Consider the following 27,319-nt stretch of genomic DNA (forward strand, 5'->3'; position numbering starts at 1 on the left):
AGGAGGTTTCAGGTCGTAGCCCCAACAGTTCTTAGGTTTGTGACTTTTGTCAATTCTTGTGTGTGCTTTGGGGAATCAAAGTTGCCTTCTCTGTAAAATGGGAAGCATTTTATACACATTTTGAAAGTTTGCCACAAGGATAAAAATCAAGTATATACATTATATAGTTTTGTTTTTGCAACTTATATAGGAGATCAGATTTCAATTCAAATTGATTATTACTGTTTGATTCTCCCTTCTCGCTTTAAAATTCCCATAGCCTTACTGTTTGGCCATGAAAGGGAGATTACATTGTGGTAGCTCTTGGAATCAAGGCAGGAATTTTTATGGGATGAAAACGACTTAAGTCCTGTTTGGAAATTAAATAAGAGAAGGATTAAAGGGAGTAGGCTATGGATGATGACAGGTTTCCTGGCATCATGAAAATTCTCTGGCAGTTTCATCTCTTGAGAGTAAAGGAAGCAATGGAGCCGCAGGAGCCTTGTGAGGATAAGGAACGCTGAACTAGCTTCCATGAAGGTAAGAAGGATGACTGTGGTGGGCTGAATTCCAATCACCCTCAATGAGTCACACCCTCAGGGAGTGTGTACAGAACCCGTGACGTCCTTCTAGGCAATAGAATATGGCAAATATGATGGATGATACGTGATTTTGTGATTGAATTATGTTATATGGCAAAGATGTGATTAAGTTCCCTAATCTCTTGATTTTGAATTCATCAAAGGGGAGATTACGTTAAGTGGACCTGATGTAATCAGATGAGTATCTGAAAAAGTCTAGAGATCAGAGACTTAAAACAGCAGATACTCTGTCTCTCATGTTGACCTTGAAGAATATCTCTCTTAAATTTTCTATGTCTGCGAGGAAATTAATTCTGCCAATAATCAGATGACCTTGGAAGAGAACTCAAGACTCAGCCTAGCCCTTGATTACAGCTTGTGAGATCATGAGCAGAGGATCCAGTTAATCCATGCCCAGACTTTGGACCCGTGGAAATTGTGAGATAATTGTTGTAAGCTTGGAAGTATGTGATAGTGTGTTATATAGCATTAGAGCATTAATACAATAACTGGATGCATTCCTGGGCAATGTTTTAATCCCAGCTAATGTTGGAAGCCATTTGTGTTGGAATTTATTTTATTATTCACAACATTTCTTTAAGGTAACATCTGAGCATTTATCACGGTCATAATAAAGACCCATTGAAGGAAATTTGTACTTGCAAGACCCTAATGTTGTGCACAGAAATTTGCCAAAGGGGGTGACTGTTATTAGCTGTTCCTCAAGAACCGTGTCTAATATCCGCCTAGTCCTCATACTTGCTTTCATGCTGTTTGGAAATTATAATTCCCTTAAATTGCTTTCAAGGGAACAGAGGAGGGTATAAAGACGCAGGCAGAAAGGAGGTAAGAAGGAGGAGACACCTCAAGGATGTTTGTTGAATTATACTCTTAAAGAATAATGACTTACGAGCTGGTCAGATAAATGACTCTTTTGAACCAGCCTCTAAACTCCTTACTGTGTGATAATCTAGTGCTCTTCCTGGCCATAACATCTTCCCAATGTTACGAGCCAACCAAAGGGCCACAATAAATGTGCGCGCGCGCGCGTGTGTGTGTATGTGTGCATGTTTAGAAATACACAAACTCAAATATTAAAAATTTATATCTTGTGATGGAGACGAATTGAATACTTATTATTTCTACATCTTCAGCAATCTGTAGCAATGAATTTTATTTCACTTTTAAAATACTTTGTGGATGTCTTGCACTATGATATATGTACATGTAGCAAGTGAAACAATAATATATTAATATCTAAAATTTCACCCTGTCCCCTCCTCAATGCTATTCCCTTTTTGCAAGAAGCCTCGTACATCTTTCTTTTTGCTGATGTGAATGTATAAAAGCATTTCCATGTATATATATATATGGATATCTATGTGTGTGTGCATAGGGAATTTTCTTATAAATAAATCATACTGAATATGATACTGATATTTTTTCTAACAATAAATAGTGACATGCAAGTGAGTAAGTATAGATTATTATCTAAGTTTATTATTTTTAAATATAGGTGATCCTTTATATGATTCATAATATATTAACTTTCTATATGGTTAGTGTTTAGGGCATCATATTTCTTTTCCTTTTATCTTTTTGCCTTTCTTACCATCTCTAGTCTTTCCCACCACTCATGAAATAATCTCACTTGTTACCCATGTAAACAATCTGGCATCTCTCTTCTGTTACATATTCATATAAAACTTAAATTTGCATATATAAATTTGCATAGATATAACATTTCTCTGTAGTATGCTGGGGAAAAATTGAATGGCATTCAATATAGTTCTCTGAATATTATTTTTTTCTGTCAGTATTACCTCATGAAAACCTCTCCAAGACACCTGGCCCAGTTCTACTCTCTGGTACTTAATAAGTGCATAATATTATACAGTGTGGAGCCAAGATAATTTATTCAACTGGCATTGATTTTGTTCAGTTATTTGCCTAAAGAAACAATTTTATAAGTGTATCATCCTATGGCAAACTTTTTTAGTAAACAGATATCCTGGAAGAGACAGATTTCCAGGAAATTTTGGATAAAAGATACATGCATTCATATTTTATAATGTAATAGCTGTAATGTTTTTCTGCTGTAAGAGTCACCGCAGCTGAAGCTCCAGAAACCGTGGGACAGAAATGAGAAGTCACTGCCAACCTCCTCTTGAATGCCCGTCAGAATTGTGAGCTTCCAAAGTGGCAGTTGGTTTCCTCTAACTTTATGGGTGGTTTTTAAGCGGGAACAGGTACCTGGATTAAAAACTGGTTCCTGGAAGAGAGGTCGGCTATGTAAGCAACATAAAACATGTGTCCTTGGCTTTGGGACCGGGAAGTCAGCAGAATCTCGAAAAATCTTGAGGACATTCAGTGAAAATTGGAAAGGCCTCAAGGCGACTGTTAGTGAAAATTGGAAGGCAAGGAGGAAATTGCTTCTGAAGGCTGGGAAAAGGGCAACTCATGGCATAAGTGGATGGAATGCTTTGGAAAACGGTCTCTACAATGACATGGACAATCCAAATTTTAACGAATAATGTTGCAAATCCGGCTAAGGAGATTTCCAGGCATAATGCTGAAAGGGCCAGCTGGTAATTTCGATCTTCCTGTGCAGGAATAGAGAAGTGAACTAAAGAAGAAACTGTCCATTTGTAAGTTATAATTTGTATAAAATATAAAGGAGTTAGGACTAGAGAATTTCAAAAATGACATCATTTCTCATCCCTTGTATCGCCTAAAAAAAAAACAAACCCTCAAGGTGAGAAGTGGCCTCAGAACAAGTATTAAAAGTAGGATATTGCCAGGAGAGCGTCTGAGATGTTTAAGGAAGTTCTTAAAACTTCTGTCTTAGAGATTAAGACTTCTAAGAATCTGAAAGTCACATTTTGCAAACTCTTTCAGACTAGACAACAATGGCTTTAAGCATCTTAAGAGCATTGTCCAAAAGTACCGTTCATCTCAGTCCAGGGTGCAGAGAGGTTTGTCTCAGAGGTCTGCTTGGGTGTGTGCCTCTGTCTACTCAAGCAAGCACCATTAAGATGTGGAGAAAGCAGTCAGCAATTTAATAGAACTCTCGTGGCTGAAGCACCACCTGCTTGGAATGAAAAGGACAGAGAACAATTTAAAGTGAAAAGAAGCCCCAGGGACCCCACATTTTAATGACAGGAAGCCAAATGAGAAAATAACTTCACTCCAAACTAGGACCATTTCCTGGGGAAAAGCTGGTGAAGGTGCAGGGCTTTGCATGTATTCACTCTCTTTATTGGGGGGTTACCTTTCAGGGAAGGAAGGCAAGTGACCCAGTCTAACCTCCTGATCAATTGGAACTTCAGGCAATTGACTAATAATATTTTCTAAGAGAAAGAGTCTTTATCTATAGAATGTCCTAAAGTGAGGATTATGTATAGTCAATCAATTCAGACTTGGAGAGGCATGGCTCTTTGAAGAATGCCACATAGACTTGCATTATAAAATGGAGCTGTTTCGTGACTTAAATGCTCCCTGGTGTGCGAGATAATAACCTGTAAAACTTCACTTTGAGGTCTCATCCATCATCCTGGGACAGAGAGTGTCTGACAGCAGAAGGAAGGCTCTGGGGCACCAGGTGAGGTGTCTCAGATCATCTCTCTGTTTCACCTGACTCTCTTGAATGCCTGTATTCTTGAAATCATTACTAAAGCTTGATTCCAGGTCCATTAGTTTGTTAAGCTTACCAGGATGAAGTATCGCAACCTGGGTAGCTTAAAAAATGAAAATTTACTGTCTTACCATTCTGGAGATCAGAAGTCTAACATAGACGGGTGCTGGAAAGTTTGATTTCCTCCCCTTTTTCCTTTTTCCTGCTAAAAATATTTGCATAAGATTATTGTTATTGACTCTTTGATATAATTCAGCACTGAAGTTACACAAACTTGGAGATTTCTTTGTGGGACAGCTTCTGATTCTGAATTCAGTTTAATAGCTGTAAGATTAAACAGATTTTGTTTTATCTTGTACCAATTTTGATGAATTTTAACTTGCCATATTTGTTAGCTTAAAGCTGCCATGATCTTCCTCACTCGATGTACTTCTAAAATCTCTAGGATCTGTATTAATAAACACATTCACTGCAATTCTTGATATTGGTGATTTGTGTCCTCTCTCTGCCTTCCTCTCCCCTTTTCCTTTCCTCCTTTATTTCCTCTTCCCTTTCTCTCTATTCACTTTTCTCTTGTTTATCAAATTAGTTAGGAGTTTGTTATTTGAGTTGATCATTTCAAAGAACTAGCTTTTGGGTTTGCGAAATTGTGAATTCAGCCTTTATTCTATTTGTTTTTATTCTTGTCTTGTTTTCTTATCTTTTATCGTGGCTTCATTTGGGTTCACTTTTCTCTTCCTTTCTCACTTTTCTCTACAAAATGTGAAATTGAGACCACTGATTTTAGATTTATATTCTCTTCTAATATAAGGATATAAAACTATGTTTCCTTTTATGCACAGTTTAGCTGCATCCCACGGATATTTTTGTGTTGCAATTTTGATATCATTCAGTTAGAAATATTTCTAATTATTCTTGTCATTTTTTTTATTTATGACTTATTTACAGTGTGTTTAATTTAAAAATTTGGGGTTGTCCTAGATAGCTTATTTCAATCAACTTATAATTTAGCTCCACTCTGGTCAGATAATATTTTCTCTACATTTCAATCTATTTAAATATATTGGCATTTTTTTCCTGGCTTAGTAGATGTTCTGTCTTGGCAAATGTACCATAAGCAATTGAAAAGAATGTGCATTTTGCTGTTGTTGGATATAATCTTCCACGCATATCAGTTAGATTAAAGAGACAGGCAGTGTTGTCCAAACATGTTTGGTTTTGGTTTCAGTCTGGTTGTTTACACAATTGCTTCGAGAAGGGTGTTAAACTTTCTTCCTCTGGTTGTGCAATTGTTAATTCCACTCTTTAAAATTGTCAGCTTTGCTTCACATATTTTTGGACTCTGTTATTAGGCACATACTCATTTGTAACTGTTGTGTCTTCCTGATGAATTGTGTCTTTTATAATTAAGAGAAGTACATTCTGCACAGGATGAGGCCATGTTTCAGGTGTAGGAGGTGTGAAAAATTGAGGCCAGTAATATACTACTCTGGATTAGAGTCTTGGGATGTTTCAGTATCACACATACTTCCTGGTTTTGCTGAGATAAGTAAGGCTACTAACAGAATTTCTCCACAATATGTTCTATTCTTCTATTGTATAATGGTTATTGAATACCTCTCACATGTCAGATAAGGTATAAATGATGCGAATGTATCAATGAACACATTTCACAAAATACCTGCCCTTAAAAATTTTAAAATATCTCACAATTTATTTATCTATTATATAACAATGACATAGTGGTGTAGAAAGACATCTGTTAATACTTTATTAATGCATGTGTGTGCATTTATGCATATGTATTTATGTATACAAACACACATACACATATATTCTGCTGAATTTATTGCTAATGTTTTCTCTTCTCCTTTTCTACCTGGAATTCTGTTTCACTTGGGTGATTAGTCTTTTGAGTATTTTTTCCCTTAAATAGGTCTTGTGGAAGATATATCCTAAAATATTAATACTCGGCCTGCAACTATGGTATACTTAGTAAATCAAAGTTTATCTCAATTAATTGCATACCTCAGAGGAGTTAGGCTTTCCTAATTTGTGTCCCATCTCCAGACTGTTCAGACCAACCACACTTCTTAAAATGTCTGCTCTGGGCCCAGCATAAAAGCATATGGAACTTGAACTCAAGGAGGCCTCAGAGCTAATGTGGACTATTCAGTGGAGACAAGAACTGAGACTCAGGGAGAAAAGATAACTGGACCAATGTCATGCACCCTGATAGCGGTGAATGTGGTTTAATAACCCAATTTCCTGATGCCCAATACAAGGTACTTTTTTTCTGCATGTTTAACCATAATTTTGGTGATCTATTCAATCTATGGAGCTAGCTTACTCTGAATTAACCTGTTATTCACAGCATTATTTTTCACTTTTTCCCCATTACAATTCTGTGGGACTGATTTGATGCATTTCTTGAAATGGGATCCCAACAACTAGTCTCCAATCCGTTTTGATCGACAGTTAAGAAACTTGAACTCTCAGCTCCACTGAAGGTGTCTGATGCTATGTTTACCTAAGCTAGCTTTGTCTGCTGTAATGGTACAGTTAGCTTGCAAGGAAAAACTCTAGACATCCCAAGGCAATGTTTAAACTAGAAAAGAAATCTCTCCTGCTTTTTAACCTTATAACACTGTGAAGATTCTACACTCCTATTCAGAAGACTTATGAGAGAGTTTGAATTCAGTACTGTTTAAAATTTCATGCAATTAAAATTCAACTTCATGACGTATGTCAAAGGAAGACAAAACATACTTCCTAAGGGTATATTGTCCGCAAATCAATTCCTTGCCATTGCCAAATGTATGAAAATAAGAATAATTAAAAAATACGTATACAGTGGGAGGGACTTTGTTTCTCCTGGGCTTCTGGTAACCCTCTGATTGATGGGTCATTGTGAGGTTCATATGAACGGCTGTCTATGAAATAGATGGTCTAGGGCAGTGACCAGCCAGAGTAGACACTGATAATAGTAATTTTTTTTTTTTACCATTTCTTTCTTACATATCTGAAGAACTTCTTTAGTTACTCACTGAAACCTCTAGTTCTTTTCAGATAGGAAAATATTGTTTACTATGTGACTAAATGGATACGTGGACATGTAATGGCCATCGCTAATCCTGTGTCTACCTATAACCTGGAGTAAAGGTATCTGAATAAGTAAAGTGTGTGTTATCAGGGTATCGACATCACTGTGATGCTTTATAATCATTCATTTAACACATTTTGATTTAATTCTTGCCATAAGCCAGGCTCTGTGCAAGCTAGCTCCTGGAGACACGCAGAGCTCACAGGCAGGTAACAGTAGGGGTTATTTCTGAGCTGAGTTTGCCTTCTACCATACGCAGCCTCAATCTTCTTCTTTTCTTTTTTCTTTTTTTTTTTAATTTCAAACACGTGTTACACTCATAACTTACCAGTGTGTTTCTCCCAATTAAAACTCCGGTCTGTATGAGATTTTACGTGACCTCTCACAACTGTGTGGCCAGACTCTTGACAGGTGTGTGTGAGGGCTCCCTCCAAGCTCCCTGCCCCTCCCCCATACACAGACAACCTTTCTGTAATGACTCTTAAGGGTTACAGGAACTAGCATTACCAAAGGTCCCCAGATTCGTTTTTCCCTGTTTGGGTCTACATTTGCACGTTGCCTCTGTGATGGGTAACTGACAGAGCCACCACCATCTGCTGAAGTGATCTCTTTCCTCTGAGCCCAGAAATCAGCCACACAGCTCCGCCCGGCCCTGCCCGGGAAAAGGCAAAGCTACAGAGCGTGTGCCCTGGTTGGCCATGCTCCGTGAGAACACTGAGTGAAGCTCCGGTCAGCCTACCCTGCCTGCTCAGCCTCCCCATGGGCTGTAGGAAGCCAACATTCACCACAGAACACAACAGAGCCCCCGATTCCAATCTTCGCTCTGGGCTGACAGAATCATGAAGCTTCGTCTGTGCAGTGAGCCCTGATGGATAAACACTTGTATAACCTGTCCAGGAGAGACCCCGATCAATGGATGCGTCTTGTCTTATCTCCCATGCATTTGCTTACGTCAGCACTGCAGAAGCAGAAGACCCTGTAGCTAGGAAGCGTATTGGTTTTGGATAGATGAACTTAAAATCTGGCAACCTTTCTTTTTTTTTGGACCTCTGTTATTTCGTATTTATTGAGTTTTCCCATGGTTTTTAAATCTCAATTAAAAAAAAAAAAGGAAGGGAAAGAAGGAGAGAAGGATGGAGGGAGAGAAAAGGGAAAACCAGGGCTGTGTGACAGACTTTTTAGACCATCTCCGTATCTCTTGGTATCCAAGAGTGACTTTAAAATATTTCAAAATGGCCCTAGGGGTTGATCCCATGACTGTCTGGACCCCTCATCTCAGCTTCTACATTAGTAGTGGGTGTTCCAGGATCAGTGCTGGGATTACTGTCGTTGGATTGGATGGATGAAAGGACAGATGGACAGATAGATACATACATAGATAACGACAGAGATACACATGATAGATAGGTGAGGATGAGAGTTTTCTTTGGGGGGGCTACCCCCAGCGTATGAGTGGATAACTACCTGATGTATTCGCAAGGATACAAAATAACATCTCTGACTTATCTTCTTTACAATTCTCTTCCTCACTGACACTTTAATACCTTTAGAAAGATGTAAGATGTCTCATTCTTTCATTACATAATGGCAATAACAAAACAGTAACAGCAACACTGACTTGTTTTTGTAGTAGAGAAACATAATAATGTTTAACTAAGTGTTAGGTACCATGCTTTAAATTTATGCTTGACTTAAACCTTAACAATAACCCTGCAAGGCTGTTTTTATTATTTCCATTTTATAGGTGAAGAAACTAAGAAAGGTGAGAAAGATTTACAGGTGAGAAAGGTCCAGTTCATTGCAAGATTTAGAATTCAAACATATGTCTGTCTTACACCAATGTTATTTTTATTTAATTTTATATCTTGCTCTCATCTGCAGCTCAGGTGCATGTATGCTTTTTGGAGAAGGGAGGAAAAAGAAAAAGCCCACATATCGTTTGTTGTAACGTTCTTTTACTTGACCTGCTTCTCCAAAAAGATTCCTCTGCTAATCTCAGAATCCTAAATTTGTGGGCTGAGATGAGGCAGAGGGACAATGGGAACCAGAAGGAGAGAGAGGTACCAGTGGCAAAGGAGAAGTTGAAGAAGCAAAGATAATCTTCTCATTCTCAACTTTGCCATCAACCAGGCTTTTCCTCTTCTCTGCCTTGCGTATGGAAATAAAGCCATTTTAAATCCTTTGCTAAACCTATAAATTCCCTCTTTATGCATGATGCATGCAATGTATCTACGCCATTGCTATCATTACTGGGTCTATGACACATATGAAGAAAATGAGTCCAGCTTTCACTGCCCACACTGCACAGCAGCTGGTAGGGTTCCGTGTCCCTCCTCTGACCTCCAGCAACGAGGTCTTAAAACCTCAGCTCTTGGAGCCTGGCTCCCCGCACCTGCAGTCTATCTGCATGTCCAGCACAGCCGGGCTCTGGAAATTGGGCTTCCCGCCAGTCATCTCCAACTCGCCAAATCTTCAGAAGGGCAGCTGAAACACCAGAACTTTCCTGGGAATTTCCCAGCCGCCAGCTCAGATACTGTATCCTTGTTTGCTGAGCTAAAACTAGTGAAGATTGGCAAAGATAAATTAGCAACACATCCGGGAGGACTGCACGTCTCATCCAAACATTTGCCCAACCCTGATTCCCAGTAGCGTTCAACTTTGTCTGCAGTGAGCTAACGGATGTGGGCATTATCACAGGGAGGTGAGATGGTATCATTCGCAGAGCTGGGGCTGGGTGAGTTTTCTCTCTAAATGATGTTTTAGAGAAACAGCGTAGAAAACATCATTCTGCTTTGAGAATCAGCTTGAGAGGACATCGAACGTGTTTCTTTCTTTTCCTTTTTAGGTTTATCTCTTAAAGCCAGATGATACTCTAGCTTCATACAACATACCTGGAGACCAGCAAGCGAGGCATGATAGTCTACCATTTCTGGCATGTGGGTTTGGGAAAAGGTATCTATTCCTGGTATGAAATTCATTACCTAGGGCTGACCGGCCTCAGCTACAAAGGCCAGCGCTGGGGGAAGACTGGGTAGCAAAATTGCCCTGCGTGAATGGGTCCTAGGTTATGTATATCTGTAGGCTTTGTCAGGATGAGGTAGGGACTTCCTACGCACTGGGTGCCCTTCCTTCCTGCCAGGCACACCAAACTAGTATCTCATTTAATTTTTGGATCAACCTATTAAAATAATAATAACGATAATAATGATAATAATAGCAAAAATCATAGCAAACATTTGTGGAGCACTTAAAATAAGAGCTGGTAACTGTACTTGAATATGGGCTCTGGTGAGTAAGAGGATGGTGAAAGTGTGTTTAGTTTTGTGAGAAAAGGTCAAATTATCTTCCCAAGTGGCTGTAAATACATATACAATCTTTGTCCGCTGTGCCCCATTGAAGTTGGAAAACACTGTTTGTACTTTATTACATAACGTAATCTATCTATGACATTGGTATCATTGCCGGGTTTACTATACACATGAAGAAAATGAGGCTCAGAAATTTTAAGTTATTTTCAAGTTCACTCAGCCAAGTAAGCGGTGGAGCAGCTGTCAAATTTAACCAGCAATAAAGCAGAGTGGAAGAAGGCGGCCTTCAGAGGCAGGTGGATGGAAGTTTGAAGCCCTGCTCTGCTGACCTGCAGTGACGGCTGCTTGGCAAGTCTTTCAACTTCGCTGAATTATCTGTTATCAGAGAGAGGTCTATCGTCAGAGAGACAGACACCAAAACTACTTGCCAGGATTGGCTCTGAGCTAGGTAGAGTGCCCGTCACGTAAGCAGCCATTCAATGAATGGAAGTCTTACTTTATTATTTACTGGGGGTGAGGTAAAGAGATGCCTTTTCAATATTTTCTGCCCCATGTTGAGGTTGGACAAAGTCTAGGACTGGTGGTGATGCAGGTTGGAAATTTAATGGATCCTGTTATAGGCAATTGAGCAGCAGGTCCTGAGAGAATGCACAGAGCCTGAAGTCCCCTTCTATGGTGGGTAATTCATTCTGTTATCTTAGAGGCACCATTAAGGTGCTTCTGTGCCAGAAGGGTGAGATTTTCACATAGTCTGTCCTTTTAGTAACTGTATCTAAATAACCAAAACTCGGATTTCTTATTTCTTTTGATATCCTTTTTTTATTCCATATAAGGGTAGTTGGTTAGAATATTATTGATGTTTGGTGTGAAAGAAAAAAAAAGTTCAAGATGCTGAATTTTGAACAGTGGAACTCCTTAGGAGGAAACGACTTCAAAGAGAATAGTGATATATTATCGATGAGGTAAAAACTTTTGAGAAAGTTGACCATGTTGCGCAGAACACAAGACTCTCCATGCATTTGTATGACATACTTTATCCTGACGTGATTTCTTTTTTATGGGAAGAAATAATTTGTGATCTTCCTCTACTTGATTGCTCACCGTCTGAGCAGAAAGAGTGAAACTGAATAATCTTTATCATGTGCAGAGTAAACGCTTTACAGAAACACTTCATTCAGTTCCAGATTATGTGGATCTGCACCACTGCTCAGGACAAATGAGGAAGTGGGGCTCAGCCAGGTTATTTGCTTTACCCACAATCACACACAACTAGTGGAAACTGAGGCACAAGTAATTGCATTTTGGACTCCAAGTTCAACCAAAATTGTCTTCTTTTTTAGGTGAAAATACGTTTTTCTTTTGTTATGAAATATATTTAAATTGATTAAAATATGCAGAGACTGAAAGACTATAATGCAGTGTACAAATTTAATGCAAAAGACCCAAGACAGTGACTATCTTCCAAAGTATTTATCCTTTCTGTGTGCTGTCCTTACGTGTGGAGGTCTTCTCCATGGGTCCTAGTGTTCTTGGCTCATGCTATCTTTTTTCTGTAAGATCTTTGAAGTGAATCTCTATTGTCATGTCATTGAAATTTCATATGGAAAAATAATATGTCAGTCTGTCAGTCTGACCTTTTTTTTTTTTTTTAACTTTATGTAACACTTTCTGGGGTTCTGAAATTTTTTTATTCTGAAAATTCAGTAACTTCTTCAAGTAAGTTATGGAGTTGAGAATTTTTTTTTTTTGAGAATTTTGCATCAATACTTCCGAGAATAAGATGCGCCTTTTCATTCTCCAGAGTCAAATAAATTAATCTGAAGAATTTTTTCCATTGTCTTTGTCTCCATATATATATAGTGAATCTCTTTTATCCGATTCTCATTTTTGTATAATAACTAGCATTTGTGAAGCTCTGGCTGCATGTCAGGCACCGTGTTAAGTTCTACTTATTCACTATCTCATGTAGTATGTGGAACGAACCTAAGAGTACATGGAAACAATCTTAAGACACAAGAGAATTAAAAGTAACTTGTTCAAGGATACTTGGCGGCCAAGTAGTGGGTGGTTTCACCCCAGTCTGCCTCTTACGTCCACATGACACCATATTCTACATCATCCTGCCTCTTATATTTACTACACTTTGTTTTAGTTTTTGCCTTCAACATGTACCTTCTCTCCTTGATTGGTGTGAGCTGGGTTTATTTTAAATGTATTGCTTCTAATTTTGTTTTATATTTCTCTTCAGTTTCCTGGACTCTGCCATCAAAAATTGCCTAGCCTTCTCTTGCTTTATTTATTCATTGAATTTTTTTGGTCCAAGTAAATGATCTCCTTAATATCTTTGAGGCCACATAAAACACTTTGCATGAACCATTTGTCTACCATCTATTTAATTTCATTCTGATACACAGTAGCTGCCTTGAATTCGTTTCCTTTACTCTTCATTTTCTCTATTATTTAAATACATAAGTTTTATCCTATAACTTGTTAGGCTGTTTCTTCATTTTAAAGGGCATTCCTATTTGAGTCAACTCTTTTTTAAAGAATGCTGCAGCGAATAAAGTGGAGACAAGGTATAATTTTAATTTGAGCCCATATACTTTAATCTATTTTCATGAAGTGTGCATTTTTGTCTGTCTTGGACACTTTGTATGCCTTGGGAATGTACCTAGATTCCAGCATTTTGTTGTTATTCACAAAGAAGAACCTTAAGTTCCAGGATCTTTATATGAACCCAACTCAAACTGTCTTTAAATGATATATTCTTTGCACTGTGCAAAACTGCCATTGTCTCTGTATATTTCTAGAATAATAAACCTGCATGCCGACTCAGCAGGTGGCAATGCTGATTAGGACACGATTGGGGTATGTAGGAAGAAACTGCAGAAACATATCAAAGTCAGTTGGCGCTGCTGTGGTGGAATTAAAAATGGCATCCGCAATGCATAAAAAGTCAACTGTTGGAAAAGAGGTACATAGGAGACGTGTGGAGTGCTGCACATCTTTCTGAACCCACATGGCTAGAAGTTAGTTAGGTGTGAGAGACTCGGGCTGATGGAAGTGAGAAAGTACTTCCATGATCACCATTTACCACAGGTTGCGTAGGAACACAACTCTGGAGTGGGAAGGAGTATCATGGTAGGAATAAAGAAAGAATCTAAAAAGGCGTATCTCAGAGTGTCAAATATTGAGATTTTTTCCACTTTACCTTCTTACCTAGGTCAAATCCAAAAGGTTCTGTGCTCTTGTGTGTGAGAGTAACTCTGTTATTCGATCTGAGTGTTCACATCACTGACAACAGATCATTCATTCACAATAATAGTTGATCTCTTATGAAAAAGAGGCAGCTGGTATCCATGTTTCTGATGAGGATAAAGGCAGAGGGGTACACGGTAATCATGGGTTATTAAGTATTCACATTGTTAGAGATTCCTGCAGTCACTGCACATTTAGAAACAATTAAAATAAAGCGATTGTCACCTTGGAGTCCCAGTGGTCCGTCACTGCAGTCGGCTATTCCAGCATCAAATGTAGCCTCTAACAGCTGCTTCTCAGGAACCATAAAAAGAAAAAAAAGATACACAGTAGACACTCTTTATGACTTTTCAATGACAACTCAGGGTTTTTCACTTAATGGGTAAAATTTTTCACTCAAATATGGAAATATTTGCAAATAACAGCCTTGGAATATATCTCACTTTTACTATGTAATCATAATAAATACGATTTTAAAAAGAATATTTCATTTGGTGTTTTCACATAAAAAGTACTCTAGGGTAAAAGGCTATAAAATTCCTTTGTTTCCTGATTTTTTTCTTGATGCTGTTAATTCTTAGTTCTTACTGAAAGTCTGCTTTCCTTATAGCACGTAATTAGCATGTTTAAAAACCTTGGCACCTTTTAAACAACATCGGATTAAAGTACATAAAGAAATCTATGTTGAGAAGCCCAGGTGTTTTTCTGATTCAATTAGTCCTTCTTTATTCTCAACTCTTCCTTCACTTGCAGTCTCTTTCTTAATTCAGAAGATGAAAGTAAACAGTCATTTGGCTATTAGAGGAGCCCGTGGAGGGCTCATTAGCTGGGTTCTAATTGGGCTGTTTCCCAAAGCTGTCACTCAGAATTGAAGGTGAATCTGACGCCGGCAGCAAATGAGTGCACAGAGGGCTGCGAAGTGGGATGACTGAAGGCACTTCAGGAAAATTGGGGGAATGAGATGAATTTAGGACAAATGAAATGCACTTTTAATGTGGGCAAGAGGTAGGAGGTGAAGCAGAGAGAGAGGACTTAGGAGGCTGGTGTTTGGAAAGTGATTCCATTAGACTCTTCTGAGATTTTGCTTTTATTTTCATTATCGGAAAAAGCAATTGTCTAAACTAGTGATGCTCGGGGAGATGCCTTCCTATGACACGAACACTTCGAAGTTCTGTGCTTGCTTGTCCTTCCACGGAGCTGGCTGCACCGTGACTGTTTTATTACCTCCCTCCCCCGTGACCTCTGCTTCCGGGCAGCAGGGTTTGTTTCTCCATACCTGCCTTGCATAATATTTAGCCCAAAGTCCTAGGTTAGTGTTTATTCAATCGGCTGATAATCCGTTGGTGAGGAATGAATGAACTACTATGCCCTTTGCTTCTGCTTGGTCTCGCCTTCCCTTTGGCATTCCTTTATCCTTGCTTGGCTAAATCTTATTAACACTTCAAGGTCCAATTCAAAGAATAATTTCACTGTGAAGCTTTTTCCAACATTCTACCACCCAGGTAGAAATAATCGCTTATTCTCGCCTCATCAAAATACACAGGTAACATCCGGTGTGTGTGTCTATTATAATACTAACTGTGGTGTAATAGGATGGCACAAATGTGCCTATTACTCAGGCAGATTACGAGACCGTTGGAGTTTGGGACTGAGTACAAATCATCTTTAGGAGCTTCTCTGTATTCCCCCTAACCTTTAGAGCAGAGCTTGGCACAAGAGGAGACACATAGGCATTTGTTAAGTGAATGATTGGATCCTTGTTTAGGAATGACACAAATTCAATCAGGATTGCTGCAAAATTTCTTGAGTCCACTGTTGATTTCCTCTTAAGATGGCTTTATTAATTCCTGTAGGATCAGTCTTTTAGCCCCAGAAACCAACAAAAACAAAATGCTTCTGGATAAATTATAATAGTAAATTGAGATGATGAAGCAATGAAGATATGATAAAAGATAAATGTGTGATAAGAATGATAAAAATTAGAAAAATGTCTCTCAGGTCAAGAAACATAATAAAGACACTCCTTTGTATATGGGTGCAGAATCGTCAGACAACTGGCCGTGGGACAATAAACAGGCAGATGTGGCTCCGAGGTCAAACACCGTGCAGATCAGACAGCTGAGCTTCCATTAGACTCAGGAGAGGGATGGAAAAGCAGGGGTGGAAGTAATGAGTTTATAAATATAATAAGTATAATATAATTACATATGGCTACAAAGAACTTACATACTACTCATAAATTATATTGTATATGTAAAGCAAACAGGCATCACACCCTTCTACATAATCTGTATAAAACGACCTTTTTATTTTTTCCAAAAGATGAGAATAAAATCCATTATCACGATATGACCTACTGTGTGTTAAAACATAAGAACAATCACTAAAGTAATAAAAATTTAAACCATAACGTCCAAACCAGTAGAGAAAATAATAGGGGGACCAAGAACTGGTCTCCCCCAAGCCAATATTTCTTTGAAGGAGGCTGTAAAAGGCCACGTGAAGAACATCAACAGAGTTCTTGTCCCTCCTGGTCCACTTTTGACCCCTGATCCAATCCACTAGCATTCATAACCCTTCTGATTATCTCCTTTCATTCCAGTGATGAGGGAAGGATGTCTGTCCTAAACAGTACAGCCAGCCAAGTGCATGGCACCTGACACTGGACAGATGAGATGGACAGTGGTTTACAGAGACACCTGTGCTCACAGCCTCAGGGAGGAGGATCCCAGATGCCAGGCAGGGCCACGTGGGGCTGCACGGGGGACTGTGGGAGGCAGGCTTTATAGTGCAGAAAGGTAGAGTAATTCTTAGTACCTGCAGGAGGGTGTGATTAATTTATTGAATAATCTCTCACATTTGTGAGGAGGTGGAACCCATTGGATTGAAGCCCAGATTGGGTACAGCTGGTCCAGTCTACAGTGTGAGGAGTCAGGTGGGGGGCACATCTGCAGAGAGCAGAAAGACCCATGTCTAGACCTTTGGGGCCCTACGAGGCTTAAAGATGCCAAGTAGTGCATGGGATTTCATTCAGGCCTTAGAATACAAAGACCTGTGCTTTTTTGAATATTGACCAGCTGTAGCTCCGAATCTAATCAGCAACCAATATTACATGGTGAAGCTTTCCCCCGTCAATTTCTCTCCCCATCATGACTTACATCCCTAAGTAAGTACATTTATTTTGATTGTTATAAATCATATCACTTCCAATGCTAAGATTAAAGTTAGAAAGAATATGAGGTAGGTTATAAAAAATAAATGCTTAAATACAGAAAAGAATGAAGAACAGAGGATTCTTGAAAAAAGAATAAGATGCAAAGAATTTGGGATGAGACATTTGGTGCAGTTTAGCATAATTTGGGGGTCTAAGCTTCCTGGCTATCTTGGAGAAAAAACGAAAAACAGCAGTAACCAACCCAACCACAACCAGAACAGTAACATCGCTTTGCAAGTTTCTATTATTGAAAAATAGGAGGAAACAACGTCTCATTTAACACTAGAATGAATCGATAATTGCAATCCTATAGCAATCCTTCCTAAAATGGAATTCACACTTTTTAAGAACATGTTATGTACCAGACACTGTGCTTTGAACTTTAGGTGTATAATTTTACCTAATCCTCACCACTATGCGGGTGAACTATAAGCTATTTTTGAAATTTTATAGTTGAATTAATAAAGGCTTACAGAGGCTAAGGTAAACTCCCCAGGTAAGAGACCGTGACAAGTTGAAGTCTGGATTCAAGCCAGGGTTACTTGGCTCTTCAAAGCATAGGGTTTAACGTTAGATAATAATCAACAAAGTCATTTCTGCTCAGAATTCAGGCAATGGTTTCCAGACATGCCACTCGTAATATTAGTGTCTAGGCAGGTATAATTACAGCTTAAAAATTCATAGAACTAAGTTGTTCCATCCTTGTTACTATTGCGCATACAAGGAAACTTAAGTAGGCACTGAGGGAGCTTAAAATACCACTCTGACCTACATGATGAAAGTTTGAAGTTTGCATACACCCTGCCCCTCTTTCCCTGAATTATTGTTATTAAAATGAGACCCCTGAGCTTTTATCACCAGTTTGTTATCAGAACACGAGTAACAGGGACCAGATATATCCCGTATATATTAACCAACAAGCCTACTTTCATTCTGAGCTTGGTTTGGGAGTGCAGAAAGGTAAGGAAAATGTTTCCTTGCAAACGCTTAAATTCTTTCCAATGGCTGAACAAATTACTTACTGAAATTTTAAACAGTATCATCTAAGTCTAAAGTAATTTAATTGAATAAACTTATAGTAAGGGGGGAACGAATTATACTTTGCTTAATATGATAGCCCTCTTGTGTTTATCTAATTTTGCAAAGCAGTGTTTAATAAACCACATGAAGCATCACCGAGCCAGAAGTGTGGAGCTTGCGTTGCAGGGAAAGCAACAGAATCTTCAATTTGTAGCAACAAGCATGCTTGAAATTACTAAAATTAAAAGTGTGGCAACATTTTGTGCTGTTACAGATCAAAAGTTCTCTGCTTCAAGAACACATCTAGAGCTGAACTTCCCAGTTTTGTGGGCAGCTGAGAAATCTCCATCTGTAAGTAACTACTAAATATTATTCTGAAACTGAATGCTAATAGTGGTCTGATCTAGTTAAAAAATCTGATGAACATCAATTTCCTGCAAGAAAGAGAGATGAATATTTTGCTAACTCCTGGAAGCGAGCAAAATTCAGCAATCAGAACTCGTGTAATCCCAGGGTAAGGATGAGGCCACTGTCTCCTACCCTTTTCAGGATGAACAAGCAGAAATGTTGCTGCAATCTCAAAAATAAAGGAAATATGTAAGCATGCCAGAAGCTAAGAGGTCTGGGGGAAGGATAAACTCAGAGCTTTATACAGTTCACTCCATGGGGATCTAGTCTATCTAAGATTTGTTTTTCTATTCTACCTTTTTTTTTTTTATCTCCCCCTTTGTCTCTTGGGTTTGGGCCTCATTAAGTACTTGAGAAGGAGGCCATATGTGTCACAAATAGAAGTGGGTCTTACAGGTGATTGTGAGGTCCTTTTCAAGAGAGAACATGATAAGGAGGATTTTTGTTTTACTCTAGTTGTGTGTCTCAGTTACCTAGGGCAGAAGACAGTGGTAAAAATCAGAAGTTCGTTGTGTCTTGTCTCTTGGGGAGCTCAGTGTGATGAACTGTGCACAATGATGAGAAACAGCATCTAGAATGACCCCTAAGTCTGATTCCCACCTGGAACGTGGGAGACTCTGGAAGAGACATCAAATTACCCGATTACACAATTTTGCATAAAAGTTTTAGTCTCCGACGTGTAATTTTTCATGTTCCATGTTACATTTCAAGGAAATTATGCCTCTTGTCCGAACCTGTCAAAAGCGTTTTGGAGCTGGGCTCTGTGGTGTGGCCTATGACCTAACAATCGTAACCATACACCAGAGGTGAATTTGACAATATGTCACCCTTGTAATGTCCTCAGCCGAGCTATTAGCGAAGAAAGAAAGAAACCGAACAGGGTAGGTTAAGGGCAGATACCTATGGAATATAACATTTCCTTGTTCTTATTCAAAGTTATTATTTTTGCCTTTCACTCATTATTTTAAACTCAGGAATAATTTAAACTGATCTATTACACAAATTTACAGCAAATATATAGACAGACATATAGTATAATATTACAAAATTGAGATATTGTCCATGAACATGCTAGTCTTTCCACATTTTAGTATCCTTTTTCTTTTTAATGATTTTTATAATTGTGTAATTTTATTAGAACTGCATTGAATCTACAGATTAATTTAGAGAAAACAGACATGTTTAAAATAGTAGGACATCCTATCCAAGAATACGGACAATTTTAAACTTAATTCTTAGAGAAACATTTTGTGCTTTGTTAAATGTAATATTAGGCACCCTATATTTTTGTCACTATTAAAATATCTATTATTTCAGACTGTATGTTCTCATTTTCACTTGAGGTGCATAGATTTGCAATCAACTCTTGTTATTGGACCTTGTGTCCAGAAACTTTTCTAAATTCTACTATAAATTATAATAATTTAGTAACTTATAGGGAGAACACAAATTTTCATATGTATATCAGGTAATACAGTAATATATCTCTGTTTTCTAATTCATCTTTATTTTAAAAAAATTCTATTGAATATATGTGAATGTCTTTTTGTTATTTACTGAAACATTCAAATTGTTTATTTTCCTCTAATTTGTTAATGTGTGAGTTACCCTAACTGATTTTGTAATGGTAGGAAAAAGATCTTCACATTCTTGCAATACATACTTCTAAATCATTATGTTGTCCATTTTGTATTTTGCTTAATTCCTTTTAATATAGATACCTCCTACTAATCTTCAGCAATTTTTTCCTGGAAATCAATTTTTATTCATAACTATATTTCCTGGAATATTATCTCAGCTTATCAAAAGGGAAAAATTACAGTGCATAATATTGCAGCCCCAAACCCACAGACATTTTTCTTATAATAAAACCATGTAATGAAACTCTTTTTTTTTCTTAAATAAAAAACTCTCAGTTTAGGACATACAATTCTTTAAAAATAATTTTTCAATCACCAAACAATTGTTGTGGATATTAACAAGCAATTGCTTTGTATCTTTGGTTCTGCCTCAAAAATTGTTTCACTGGAGGGCATTTGCAGCTGTTGGGGAATAAATTTCCTATTAGATTTATCCCTGTCCACACTAACTTCTTCATAATTTGGTTGCACTGCTCATGGTTGAAAAAGCTTTTATGGCTTTGGAGAACATGCAAATAAAAGATACCAGGGTATCACATACAGACTTGATGTGTGTTGCTGGCAAGTGCCTGGAGCTGTCCATTACATCATGCAGAAATGTGATGGGAGGCGATACATTACTGTGCTCTGTACGTGCACGCTCACTTTGTATACAGTATTACTTTTTTCACCGAGTTCACTTTTGTCCCTTCCTTTATTTCCTCTTCCAAAATTTTCTTCCACCTTTCTTATTACTTTTTCTGCTCGAAGCTTGGCAAAAATAAGGACTAATTATAAAATAAAACATAGAAATGTTCAGGAAAAGAATCTATGTTCAAGAATTGGTTCACAGTAAGGATGAAACTTTGAGTCCATCTTAGCGCCAAGGATACCTAAGATGTGTATCTTATTTATTGAAAAATGGAAGGCTTTTAAAAGCACCCAAACATCATTCTGTAGTGCTAACAATTGTGTTTGGAATGTAACTTGAAGATGCTGACACACATGGTTTTGTCGAGGACGCACTGAGCTTTGGGGACCGTGGGCAGGGCACCTCCTTTTATTGTGTTTCACTTTATTGTGCTTCCCAGATACTGTGTTTCCACAAGTTGAAGGTTTGTGTCAACCTTGCATCAGGCAAGTCTATTAGCACTGTTTTTCCAGCAGCATTTGCTCATTTCACGTCTGTGTGTCATGGTTTGGCACTTCTCACAATATTTCAAACTTTTTATTATTATTATATGTTATGATGGTCTGTGATCAGTGATGTTACTATTGTAATTGTTTGGGGGCAGCACAAGCTGTGTCCATGAGATGGTGAACTTAATTGATCAATGTGTGTATGTGCTCTCACTGCTCCACCGACCGGTTCCTCTGTCTCTCTCCATCGCCTTGGGCCACCCTACTCCCTGAGACACAACAATATTGAAATCAGGCCAATTAATAACCCCACAATGGCCTCTAATGTTCAAGTGAAAAGAGTAGTCACACATCTCTCACTCTAGGTCAAATGCTAGAACCGGTTAAACTTATTGAGGCAGGCGTGTCGAAAGCTGAGACAGGCCTAAAGTGAGGCCTCTTGCACCAGTCAGCCAAGTTGTGATGCAAAGGAAAAGCTCTGGAAGGAAATTAAAAGTGCCCCTCCAGTGAACACACGAATGATATGAAAGCCAGCAGCCTTCTTCTTGATATGGATAAAGCTTTAGTGGTCTGGATAGAGGATCAAACCAGCCACAATATTCCTTTAAGCCAAAGCCTAATCCAGAGCAAGGCTCGGACTCTTTTCAATTCCATGAAGGCTGAGAGATGTGAGGAAGCTGCAGAAGAGAAGTTTGAAGCCTGCAGAGAAAGGTTCACGAGGATGAAGGAAAAGAGCCGTCTCTATAACATAAAAGTACAAAGATGGCAGCATAGTTATCTGGAAGATCTAGCTGAGATTATTAATGAAGGTGGCTACACTAAGCCATGGATTTTCAATGTAGATGAAACATCTTATATTGGAAGAAGATTCCATCTAGCACTTTCACAGCTAAAGAGGAGAAGTCAGTTTCTGACTTCAGTGCTTCAAAGGACAGGCTGACAATCAATGTTAGGGGCTAATGCAACTGGAGACTTGAAGTTGAAGCCAACGCTCATTTACCACTCTGATCACCCCAGGGTCTTAAGAACTATACTAAATCTACCCTGCCTGTGCTCTAAAAATAGAACTACATAGCCTGGGTGACACCACATCTGTTGACAACATGGTTTACTGAATTTGTAAGCTCACTGTTGAGACCTACCACTCAGAAAAAGAGATTTCTTTCAAAATATTACTGCTCGTTGACAATGCCCCTGGTCTCTCAAGAGCTTTGACAGAGATGTACAAGATTATTGTTGTTTTCATAATGAATAATACAACATCCAATCTGCAGCCCATGGATCAGGGAGTCATTTTAACTTTTAAGTCTTTATTTAAGAAATATATTTCATAAGGCCAAAGCTGCTGTAGATTCCTCTGATGGATCGGAAGTCAGTTGAAAACCTTGAAGGAACTGTTCTGCGCTTGGCTAACATGGGCAGTGCTTGCTCATAAGCTGTGGGTTCTCCCTGCAGCTCTGATGATTTTGTCTGAGTTTGCTCACAAGCTGAGGTAGTGCATTTTCCCCCCTACAGATAGGATTTCTGATAGGTACCGAATTATTTAGGATTTTGATTTAACATTTTATTTTGGTGGCATATGTTTTTCTAAAATTGTGTGTGTAATCTATGTTTTCATTTATATTCTCCTGAGTAATTTTGTAGTTTATTTGTCTTTAGTATTTCTTAGTTTATAAGTATTTCTCTATGTAGCTGTAGCTGTCTCTTCTCTTATTCTCAGTATTACTCAGCTTTGCTTCTCTGTGATGGCTTCCTGATTACTCTTGCTAGATCTGCGTCTGTTTTATTAGACTTTCTGAAGGAGTGGCTTCTGTTACTTTTTGTTTTCACGTAGTTAATTCTTTATTATATTCTTCAGGTTTACTCTGATGATTTTTGTCTTAAGTTTTGTTTTTTTAATTTGAAACCGTGACTTAATTTACCATCATTCTGCCCTTAAATATATGTTCTTAAGATTGTATATTCCCTTCCAGGTACAGGCTTGGCTGAAAGCCTCATGTTTTGACATATTGTTTGTTTTCTGTTGTTTTACTTTGATTATTCCATCTAAAACTTTGCTATTTTCACTGTATTTTTTCTTGATCTGTGCTTTGGTTATTATTGCATTTTTTAAGTCTCCCATTTTTATCTATGTGTATGTGAAAGAGACAGAGATATATTATATATAAATACATGTTTAATTTGATGTATTATGTTTGGAAAACATGATCTGGATTATATTGACTCTTCACTGTATATTGACAGTTATTTTTCTTAGATAGCCACTTAAAATGCAGCTCCTCTGCTTGAATGTTATTTGTATATGAATTTGAGGACAAACCATAATATTCACAAATTGACCTAAGTCCGTTTGGCTCTTCACAATTATTTGCTTCTTTTTGGTGGCTATTACCACTCTAGGTTTCTTTCCTACAACCTCTTACTAGGTTACAGAAAGTAATTATTAACTTGATTTCTACCACTTATATATACATTTTTACTTATAAAATTTATTTTTCTTGTTTCATGTTCTGTAAGCACCAAGAAACTCTGGTTCTGTTACATTTGAAATGCACCAGTAGCTCCTTGCATGAAAGATCCTCCCAAGGCAAAGATGACAATCTTTTAGTACCATAATTTAGTTACTCTTAGTTGGATTCAGGCAACAAAAATTCTCTGAGTCAGTGTCCAGACAAACGACTACTTTAGGATCAAGCCTCAGGTGCTGCTCTTAAGTGTATAGTCTAATGCATGCACTCAGTTCCTGTATCCTGTTGATGCAAAGTTGAGAACTCTTGTTCTTTTTTTTTTTTTTTGCCATTCTGTGTGTCCTAAAGCCACCCATTTTATCAATAAAAAGACTTTTTTTTCTTTTATTAAACCTCCAGTGTTGTGCAGAACTAAAGATAACTGAAGCTCTTTTAGAAGCTGCCTCGAGATTATTGACTTCTACTTGGAAGCTTTCAAATACTCTATTCCTGGAGTATGTAATGTTTTAGGGAACTAAATCTAAAATTCAAACTAAAAAGCAAAACCCTATACTTGCCACTATCAATACTGAATTATTAAAATTTAAGTTAAAGATGAACATGAGTTCTATTAAAGTAAAACTAGTAAGAAAAATCACTCCTAAACCCATCATTCAAAAGTAAGCACAGTTAAACATTTTAATTGACAATGTTAGGCTGTAACTTTACTTGTATCTCTATCTATACACAGTGGCACATATGCATATATATGCACATATAAATATGTATTTTCAGTATTAGTCTGTACATTTCCATTTATTTTTTTCTATATACACTTGCATACACATATAACCATATAATGTGTATTTTGAAATCTGCTTTTTAATAATGATTGAAGGATTTATATGTGTCAGTAAATATCTACACTATTATTTCATATTTCTTTATCATCTCTTATTTTATGTTTACAGAATAATTCAATTCATGTAATCTGAAATCCACTATTGGACATTTATGTTTTCAATTTTATTTGACTACTTTTTACAATACTGTGATGAAAATACGTGTATTGCATCTTTTTCTCTTATCTGACAATTTCTTTAGGAAAAATGTCTGTAAGTTAAATTATTAGTTTAATGATAAAACTGTGATGCAGATTCTTGAGATACATTTTCAAGTTATCTTCCAGAATATTTCTATTACTGATGTACGATAACTTTTATTGTAAAGAATAACAAACCATCTTATTCTATATACATTGCAATACTTTTCTTAAATTTATCACTTTTATTCAGTTTTGCAGGTTTATATATTTATTTTAAAATTATCTATAAAATCCAATCAGTCATTTCCTTCATGGTTTCTGGTTTTATTGATATGCTTTAAAAGTCCTTCTACATACCAAAACTCTAACAGAAATATTCATTATACTTTCTTTTACTTCTTTTATGGTTTTTAAAAATATAAATTCTACTTAGTTTATTTTAGCATAAATGTGAAATACATATCTGGCTTGTTCAGTCGTTTTTCTACTAAACAGTAGGTGTCTCAGGATCATTTTTGAATAATGCATTACTTGACTACCAGTTTTAAATGATATTATAAAATATATTAAATTCTCTATATAATGCTTTTTTAACAATTTCCTATGCTATCTCACTGATGTGTCTGTCTGCCTATTCTTACATGGCCATGGGCCATTAAATTATTATGGCTGCTTAACATAATTAAACTCAGAAATCCTTGACATCCCAATTATTAGACCACATTTGTTCTTACAGACATATTTAAAATAATTTTGTCTAACTTCAAAAATGTATTTTGAGATTTGAGTAAGATTACACTTGCAGATTAATTTCAAGAGCGCTGAAATATCTACAGTATTAAAGCTTTCTATTTCTAACAAGCCACTTATCCTCTGGCAAATGAATAATCAAGCAGTTTTATAAAAATCCAAAAAATAGAATTTGTAGGAGATATTTTTCATATATTAAGTCATCATAAGGGCAAAGAGATATTCTATATGCATTTATTTATTTATTAACTCAGTCACATCTATGGATATAATACTAGTAGTACAGAATGTTATAATGGTATCAGAAATTACAACTGCAATACTTTGTATTTTGTTTAATTCAGAGAGGAACATTTAATGTTCTTAATATTCATGAACAAAAGATTAGCAAAGAAATTTATAAGCGTTCGCAGGCATATACATCACTGACACAACTATTTATCTGTAATCACCACTGTTTATCCAAAAGTCACAGAGCACCTACTGTGTACAAACAGCAAGACAAGCAATGGGAATACAAAATTAATAGATCAATAAATGCTTTGGAACCTTTCAATATATCGAGGTCAACAAATCTACAATCTACTATAATTTCCTGTGATACATGTTTTACTAGAATCATGTCAAAAAGATAGAAGATTATCCAGAAGGGAGTAACTAGCATATGAGTCAGGAAATATTTATATTATAAATAACCTATATCTGCCTGTACTCCCATGGCTAAGCCATCACCAGTCTTGCTTCCTAGGAAAATCTGACATCTCAAATGTCTTCATCTTCTCTAATTCCAGGAGAGTCTAAGCTAGTACCATCTCTCATTCAGACTATTGTCAGAATTTATTGTAACAGGTTCACTATCCAAATTTTAAATAAATGAGATACTATTTACATAACCTAAAGTTAGCTGTTCTAAAGCATACAGGCCAGTGGCATTTACTCATATATATTTAGTGCATTCACCATGTTTTGACCTCTGTCTCTCTCCAAAACATTTTCATCACCATACCCATTAAGCAGTCACTCACCATTTCCCCTCCTACCAACCCATGGTAAATAATCAATTTTCTATGTCTCTGCATTTGCCTATTCTGGGAATTTTTAAACATCCTATATTCTGTAGTTTAATAGCAGTATTATATTAATGTTAATTTCTTAGTTTTGTTAATTTAATGTGAAGATGATGAAACATTAGGGGAAGCAGAGTCAAGGGTATAGAGGAACTCTCTACTACTTTTGAAACTTTTGTGTTGGGCTAAAATTATTTCCAATTGCAGAGTTTAAAAAAGAACCATACACAGGGAACTATATTAGATATCTTGTAGTAGCTTATGATAAAAAAGAATATGAAAACAAATATACATATATTCATGTATGATTGAAGCATTGTGCTGTACAGGAAATTGACATGACATTATAAACTGACTATACTTCAATTAAAAAAATAACGTCTTTAAAAAAAGAACCATAAAAGATGCTATAGAAAACACTGGACAGAGCTTTGGTCTTGGAATCCAGTCACAATAGTTTGAGTCCCACTTACACTACTTACTTTCTTTCTTATGCCGTTCACTTGTAAAATACATACTAACAAAATGCATAATGGTTAAGTAAATTAAATTCTCTGGGCTTCGAAGATAAGAGGGAATAGAACAGATATGGAAAATCTCTAAGATTCTTCTTATTCTAAATCTGGAAATTCATTTGTTTTGTAGAGGACCTGAACTCTTCCTCAAGTGGCAATCGACTTAACTGAGAAAACAAATCCAAAGCAAACAGTTGTTCTTATCCACTCATGGAAAAAAAATTATTAAAA

At 37.0% G+C, this 27,319-nt stretch overlaps 1 long non-coding RNA gene across 1 annotated transcript; it reads left to right on the forward strand.

Annotated features, from left to right (window-relative positions):
* The first annotated feature begins 436 nt into the window (after positions 1-436).
* LOC140685923 (uncharacterized) lies at positions 437-27,319 on the forward strand. The gene is made up of 3 exons (XR_012059387.1): positions 437-519; positions 18,372-18,448; positions 27,219-27,319. It is a non-coding gene; the product is annotated as an uncharacterized lncRNA (long non-coding RNA).

The sequence above is a fragment of the Vicugna pacos genome, chromosome 15 (assembly GCF_048564905.1).
Source record: "Vicugna pacos chromosome 15, VicPac4, whole genome shotgun sequence".
Taxonomy (NCBI): domain Eukaryota; kingdom Metazoa; phylum Chordata; class Mammalia; order Artiodactyla; family Camelidae; genus Vicugna; species Vicugna pacos.